The 8,853-nt window shown below is 39.4% G+C and overlaps 1 pseudogene; it reads right to left on the bottom strand.

Annotated features, from left to right (window-relative positions):
• Window positions 1–7,217: 7,217 nt before the first annotated feature.
• Window positions 7,218–8,604, bottom strand: LOC144825108 (putative G-protein coupled receptor 132 pseudogene; annotated as a pseudogene).
• Window positions 8,605–8,853: the final 249 nt, after the last annotated feature.

The raw sequence follows: 8,853 nt of genomic DNA, 5'->3' as shown, positions 1-8,853 counted from the left end.
CAACAGCGTGTTCCAATACAGCAAACCTCTCCCCATTGTGACAGAACATCAAGTCTTATTGGGCAGGTCCATGAACCCTGAGGCAAAGATGTTGCAATCAACTGTTAGGCTGGGGGATACGCCTAATAGAGCATGACTTCAGAATCATCAACAAACCAGGCAAAGAAGAATATATTTCTTCGGACTACATCTCCAGCCAATCTCAGAAAGCCACAAGTCACTTGCGGAACAACACATCACCTTCATAATGTAAAAATTAATTTCAGATAGAAAACCTCTGAAAGAGACTGCTGAGCAGACGTCATAAGGCTACACACTAACATTCATAACACAGCAAAGGTGGAGTCATACTCATGATACCCGAATGTCCAATGGGAGGTATGTGTGGACAACTCTCACTGAAGCTGATGGTGATACCAGATCAGTTGACTGGGGTGAGTGTTTGATTTGCTCAAGCACTCCGTCCATCATCCCCTTTGGGATCGCATGGTGATACCAGGGCAAAAAACGGAGACCCCATACGAAGAAGAGTTGTAGCCACCAAAAAGCACTATAAGATAAAGTGTGTTTCCCAGGATTCAATGCTACGGTGAGCAACATTGACAAATCATCTAATAGGTGCAAAGCACTCGAAAACTGTTACACCCTAAAACCCTCCTCATATCCGAACTGGCTCATAGTTGCAACTTTTACTTCCCTGAATCAACATTAGGTGGTTCAAATGATGGATGGGGCATAATCCCATGGGAAATCAATCCTGCAAACACAAAGGTTTTTTGTTGCAAGTTGTCAAAGGCAATCAGATGTCCACAGCGACTCACTGAAACGATGTAGATATTTCTTAAACTGAAAAAGTGGGAAGATGTCATATGATCCACGCCCCTCCTCCCCCCTGCGGCCAGTCTGACTTGATTGCCAGGGCCGGTTTGAGTTTCCAGTCCGGCCCTGGATGAAAGGCAGACGAGGTTCTGTGTTACAATTCTCCCACCTCTACAAAATAAAATCAACTACACAGTGATCTATTCTCTCTGCCTCACTTAGGTGGTGGTGGTTTGGTCAGGTGTGTATCCTGAGAGCCAAATGTATTTGGCTAAGATATATTCCCTCAACACATGGGGATTGCCCCCCTTGAACTTGAAGGTTTACTATTTATGGTAGACGCCACATGGTGCCTGGCTGTGCCACATTTGTGGCCGTTCTGTAAAAGTGAAATCATGCCCTGGAAGCTGAAGCAGTGCAATAATCCACCTTCTGCACTTAAAGCATATTTACCTTGTTACGGCTTTTTGTGTTCCTTTAACCTAATATGTGTTACACTGCCCTCATTCGTGAGCACCAAATACATCAAACCTGTATTGCAAGTTAGTTCTGCTTTTGGTTTCTTGTAGAATTCTCATTTGCAAAAAAATCATTTTTAACTGCCCCAAATTTCTGATTAATTGCTAACCTGATTCTATCAGGCATGTATGTAATTCCATACCCAATACAAACTCCAATGACCATGACTAATGTAGCTAAATGAATGAAAGACAGCTGCGGTAAACTCAATCCAGACCAATCATAAGTTCTGATCTTTGGAATAACACCTAAGCATGGGACCACAGCTGGTGGCCGGCAGAACTCGGACCCACACCGACAGATCACACATGCTTCCATACCCTCTGCATGCTTTGGAGAATCTTCAGATGGATTCTAGTCAACACCAAGAAGACCATCACGTAGGCCCTCGTCACCAGCCGCCTCGACTACAGCAATGCCCTTTGCGCTGGAATCCACACCCAACTCCTCGATAGACTTCAGATCATACAGAACACCACAGCCAGACTCATCCTGGACCGCCCCAAACAGACTTGCATCACGCCTCACCTCAGAAGCCTCCAATGGCTTTCCAGCCAGAAGAGATGCCAGTTCAAGATCCTAACATATGTATAGAAAGCTCTACACAACCAACGACAATCCTACATCAACCACTGACTGAAATTCTACCTACCCACAAGACACCTGCGCTCTGCCTCTCTCACCCTCAAGCAGACCTCCCTCATTCATAGCAACTGTAGCATCACCACTGAAGAGGGAGAAAAATAGCAGCTTAATAGAGGCTCAAAAAGCTAAATGCGGTAGCAAGAAATATGCTTCAAAAGTATTCTGTACAAAAATCTACGGAGAAAGAACCCTTTTGGGACAGAATAGAATGCCTAATTTCTTACAGGATGTTCCCAAAGACCCCTTATGAAATGTGCCATATTTCATGGTCTACTGAGTGGCTAAGAGTGGTTCTGTGCACCAGAACATATTTAAAGAAGGGGCCAATGGGACATTCTAGTGCGCAATTTACCTCTAAAATTGTGTCAAAACAATAGATTTTACAAGAAGATTAAAAAAGCTAGGTGTGGAATTTGATAGGTCGTCATATATTTTTTTTTAAAAAGGGTTAAACACCTCTTCTCTCTTCACACCTCTTCCCTCTTCCACGCTCTTTTATTCTACCATACCTTCCTATCCAAGTACATTCATGTTCATAAAATAAGGCTACGAATATATATGGCAAAAAACAAAGAATCGTGTGGCTGTGTGATTTTTAAATGTCTTTAGATAAACCCTTTTAACACATAAAGAGGGTTTAGAGTATTTATTTCACTTTTTTATTTTCAATGTTAGTTAGATAACGTACATGCAAAACATTAACTCATGTCATAAGAAAAAGACATACATTGTAAATTAACATTCAATCAAATCATAAGTACCAAAAGAATTGACATTTAGCAAATACATTACAAACAACTCATTTGGGAGATCATAGTAGTAAAATGAGGTTTGGGGTGAGCCAGAAGGGATAGAAGGGGAAATAGTCTAGAAAGGGTGATTTTGGAGATGATAGTAGTAGAATGAGGTTTGGGATGGGTCTGAGTGGAGTTAGAGGCATATTGAGAGAGGGATAGGGTGAGACAGAGTATTGCATTGGAGAGAGTGAAAGGCATTTTTTTCTTTGCATATGGGCATGCCTCGTGTATAAGCAAAGGGGCAGCAAGGCACAAGTGCTGGTAACACCAGCTTCAATTTGAGATAGATATAGATCAGATGCACACACACCCCACACTGCAGGACTGCAACATGCAAATGAAAAACCACAACTGAAGTGCCAGCGCCACACACGTCTATTAGCAAAGACTGCAAGGAAGATGCTTCAGGCTGCAACAACAACATCACAGTCTCAGACAAACAGCACAACATACAATGACTGGCAAACATGACGACATGAAGAGACACCCAATTAAATATACAGCAGCAGATGTTGCGTTATGCCTCCTTTGACTAACACACAATATGCGTTTTAACTGAAATGTTGTAGTAAGTGGTATATTTTTAAGTACAGTAAAGCTAGAATGCTGTGCATAATTATCAGTAATCCAGACCATGTACCATTACAAGCTTCTTTCATGCTTATACAGAATATGTACGGCACAGGTTAAAGAAGTGCTACTTCCCTCACGGATCTAAGAAAAAATATTGATTGCAAAAATATCTACCTACAAAAATATCGCAACAAAAATATCGATTACAAAAATATCGACATCCTATCTCTAACAAGGTAAGTACAAAAATATCGGAAAAAAATATAGATGTCCAAAATATCGTTATTAAAAAATATTGTTTTTTTTAAATAAAACAAAAAATGTTATATAAACAAAATAACACATATAAATGTAATAAACATAGTAAAAAATATATCATAATATTTAAAATTAATAAATAATACATAATTTAATAAAAAACAAATAATATAGATATAACACATAGTATATACTTCATTAAAAATAACTCTAAACAATTATATTAATAACTTATAAATAAATAAAAATATAATAAATTACAAATAAATGTATACACATAAAATAATAATATAAATAAAAATTAATAAACATGTGAAACAAATTAAAAAAAGGAAGTAAATGTTGGATAGCGTAGGGGTAAAAATTACTATTCCCACTCCAGAGAGTGCAACGGTAGGGAAAGTGTTGGGTAGCGTAGGGGTAAAAATTACTATTCCAACTCCAGAGAGTGCAACAGTAGGGAAAGTGTTGGATAGCGTAGGGTTAAAATTACTATTCCCACTCCAGAGAGTGCAACAGTAGGGAAAGTGTTGGATAGCGTAGGGGTAAAAGTTACTATTCCAACTCCACAGAGTGCAACAGTAGGGAAAGTGTTGGATAGCGTAGGGGTAAAAATTACTATTCCAACTCCAGAGAGTGCAACAGTAGGGAACGTGTTGGATAGCGTAGGGTTAAAATTACTATTACCAATCCAGAGAGTGCAACAGTAGGGAAAGTGTTGGATAGCGTAGGGGTAAAAATTACTATTCCAACTCCAGAGAGTGCAACAGTAGGGAAAGTGTTGGATAGCATAGGGGTAAAAAATACTATTCCAACTCTAGAGAGTGCAACAGTAGGGAAAGTGTTGGATAGCGTAGGGTTAAAAATACTATTCCCACTCCATAGAGTGCAACAGTAGGGAACGTGTTGGATAGCGTACGGGTAAGATTACTATTCCAACTCCAGAGAGTGCAACAGTAGGGAAAGTGTTGGATAGCGTAGGGTTAAAATTACTATTCCCACTCCAGAGAGTGCAACAGTAGGGAAAGTGTTGGATAGCGTACAGGTAAAATTAATATTCCAACTCCAGAGAGTGCAACAGTAGGGAAAGTGTTGGATAGCGTAGGGGTAAAAATAACAATTAATATTTTAAAATAATAAAAAACTTAAATTATAAATAAATATAAACCATTTACAAATACCAATACATAATTATTAAAAACATGTTTAGCAATAAATAATTAACTAAACAAATAATACCAATTAATAATAATTAATTTCCAATTAATAATGAATTAACAATAATATAATTAATAAAACAATTAATTAAAATACATTATTACTTAATTACATTTAAATTACTTCCCACCCTATTCTCCTATAAACCCATAACCCGCTACAGAACATAATTATCAATTAATCAATTAATTAAAATTAATTAAAATTAGTTACCAAAAATTAATTTATAATTCATAATAATTAATAATTAATTTAGTATAATTAAATTGCTTCCCACCCTATTCCCCTATAAACCCATAACCCGCTACAGAACATAATTATCAATTCATCAATTAATAAAAATAAATTACCAATTAATTAAAATTAATTTATAATTCCTAATAATTAATAATTAATTTAGTATAATTAAATTACTTCCCACCCTATTCCCCTATAAACCCACAACCCGCTACAGTACTAAAATACATAATTTACTTAAATTACATAAATAAAAATTAAAAACATAATAAATACATAATAATATACTTACAAATAATATAAAAATCGATATTAGTAACATCGAAATTACTAACATCGATATTACTAACATCGATATTAAAAACATCGATATTACTAATATCGATATTAAATCTATCGATATAACTTACCTTCTATATTATGTCCCTTCGATATTTAAAAATCGACATTATTGTATGTCGATATTTAAAAATCAATATTTTGTCTGCATATCTTCCCTCACACATAAAACAAGTATGAAGCACGGGCAGCGCCATGGAGTGCAAACTTCCAAGCAGCACAGCAGACTTTCCTTTCTCTCTCACTGCACATGCAGCAGAAGTTGATGTTTATCTCATACGCACTAGCACCACCACCTGTGCCACTGCAAACCACTTTCGATATGGGCAGCATCCTTCTAAGGCTCCTTCACACACAGAACAGCTACAGTCTATGCAGCAGCAGTGCTGCATCGCCTACACATGAAATAGATGTTATTTTATTTTGATTTGTTAAGTGCAACTTTACTGAAGTTTCACGGTGCTGACACAGACCAGCTAACACACACAAAAGGTGATTGGAGCAATACTTGCAGAAAATCTAACCACTGGCAATTAGTCGGTTGAGCATCCCAACCCATTATTTTGCTCCCACTGTGCCACGCTTATTAGAGGACTGCCTTATGCAAATCAGTATGGACCCTGCTCCTCATGGTAACAGTCCATCCTAAACTGCCCACCAAGACCACCCACCTCCAGAAGGGACCACAAGCAACCCCAGACATGTTTCTGCCATGTTAATGAAGGATAGGTTAGAAACAGAGGCACAGTGAGCACAGGACCCACCTCATAGAACAACTAACAACATAGTTAACCTCTCCCGTCTGCAGACTTTGACATGACTATGTCATAACAGATTTAATGAAGATAATCAATGCTGGTTTGGAATGAAAGTGCAAGCAGAGTGTGTTCCACAGCTTAGCAGCAGACATTAAATCAATCCCACATTTGACAGCCCTATTGGCTTGCACCTGGCACTTGGGAATGTTGCCTTATCTCATCACTCTAAGTGGCAAGTAAAAGCTAAACTAGACATCTAAAAAGTCAAAAGAATTTTCATATCTATCTTTATGTACAATTGTAAATGTCTTGGATTTAATTCATTTTTTCATCGACAAAAAGTGCATTGATAATGTGGTCACTTTTCGAGGCTGAAGAGCAGTCTTGCAGCTGAATTCTTGATAAGGTATATAGGCAGTCAAATATTTTCCACTGTCCCAAGAGAGACATGAATACTGTAGTTCTGCAGAATTTAAATCAAGTCATTGAAAATGTAATGTGCAGATAGGATTGGCAGAATTGTTCTAAGCACCTTCAGAGTAAAAAAGAACAAATTGGAACCAGAAACTGATTGAGTTTTGAAAGATAGATTGTGATAAAGGTGAAAAAACAGAATATGTACTGATGTTAGTGGCCTAGGCTAACTTCCCATACTAGCAAACCATTTAACACGAGGCCCAGAAAGTCAGCAACATATACCAGTCTTCACTGCATCAAGTTTTTGAAAGTTTGTGTATATTAATTGCTTGCTACTACCAATCAATTATTGCAGTGGGCGGATTGACTTCCATCTCAGTTTTATATTACTTCTGTGTGTGAGGCAAGCTTATAACTGAGAGAAGTGTAAGCTTCGCTTAAATACAGATCTATCTTTCTAGAAGGAGTTCACCTCCCTACGCTTATAGCACTCTACATTGTATTTGTGCAAAGTCAAAGTTAGCTTTATTCGGTTCAAATTTAAAACCATCAAAGCACAGGTCAAATATCACAATATCTATACACATTACAAATAAAACGAGCATTTGATATAATTCATAAGCCAAATATATCACATTCACCATCGAAAAGCGCCCTTGGCGTTCAAATAAATATGTTAAAAAAGGGGTTTGTCACACAGCAAGTTTTCAGTTTAAAAAAATCAATTTTACAGAACATGCTTAAAAGAGAAGAAGAGAGTCGACGCTATAATTTCAGCTCTCTGATGCACCTGAGGACTATGTTGATGGGCGGTCACTTTATGTGATCTATGTTACCAGTTACATTGATCTGTGGTAACCAAGCATCTCAGATGTCCAATCCAAGATCTCCAATCTCTTTCAGATGTCCCCTCACTCCATCATAGAAACTATGTTGTCAGGGCTGTGCATTTTCCCTACAAGAGTACTTTTAATACTAGAAGTCATTATTGGTGCCTGGCCACTCTGGCACAGGTAGGCTTAGCACCGAAAAGCACGCTTCAGATCCTTCTTCACACTGTCACTGACCAGAATGTACAGGATGGGATCCAGGGCACTGTTGAGGCTGGACATGGCAAGTGCTACAGAGAAATAGACATGAACCTTCTGCTCAAAATCACAACTGGCGTCAGGGTCGGAGGAGGAGAACACCGCAGTCCGCAGGAGGAGAAGGAGGTGGTATGGGCCAAAGCACAGAAGAAATATGACAATCACCGCTATGGAAAGGTGCTTGACTTTGGCTTTCTTCTCTTGGCTCAAGCAGCTGCTCTGCCTTACCCCCTGAAAGATTTTCAGGTAGGAGGTTGCTAGGACTGCCAGGGGCAGTAGGAAGCCAGCAACAAAGCGGAAGTAGTTAAACGTAGCCAAGCCCGACTGCAAGGGGTAAGTCTCATAACAGGAGAGGCCATCATGTTCATCAGACGTAATAGTGACACCCAGGTGGAAGGCAAAAACTACGATAGTGACTACGAAGCACATGGCCCCCGCTGCCCTCTGGCTGCGGAACGCCAGGGAGTGGATGGGATACACCACTGCAAAACATCGGTCCAAGGAAATGCAGCAGAGGAGGCAGACACTGATGTACATGTTGGAGTAGAAAACAAAGGCCACCAGAGCGCAGGCTTCATTGCCAAGGGTCCAGACACTTCCACCAAAGACGTAGAGGACCCAGAGGGGGAGTGTCAGGATGTAGAGTAGATCAGATGTGACCAGGGTTAAAAGGTAGATGCCAAGCACGTTCTTCTGCTTTCGCACCTGCTGGATTATGGGCCATAGGGTCAACAAGTTGTTCGTCAAGCCGAGCAGGAAGACAGAACTGTAGACAGTCACCACGATTACCCTGCCAGCCCAGAAGTCAATGCCGCAGCGGGGGGAGTCCGTGGAGGGGCAGCAGGTACTGTTGTTCATGGCATCTTCTACTTGGCGATACAGCAAGGTCTCTCAGACGTCCATCTGACGAGACCCTGACGTGGGGTTGCTTGCGGTGAGCTGGGCGGCAGGGGCACTGCTTTAATTAACTGATGTAGCCCTGGTACTGCTGCTGCCTGCCCTCAACGTCATCGGGCTGACTTGAAAACTGACGATGTATTTGTGCATTAAATTCATACTCAAACATATCTACATGTGTTTTTGTCATTTGCAGTGCATTGTGTTTATTAAATGCATTTATGCTACATCTTAAACATAGAATTGTAATGTGCACTTTTAATTAGGATTCATATGTATGAGAGGCAT

This window comes from Lissotriton helveticus, chromosome 3_1 (assembly GCF_964261635.1).
Source record: "Lissotriton helveticus chromosome 3_1, aLisHel1.1, whole genome shotgun sequence".
Taxonomy (NCBI): domain Eukaryota; kingdom Metazoa; phylum Chordata; class Amphibia; order Caudata; family Salamandridae; genus Lissotriton; species Lissotriton helveticus.
This window is presented reverse-complemented; position numbering and strand designations above follow the sequence as displayed.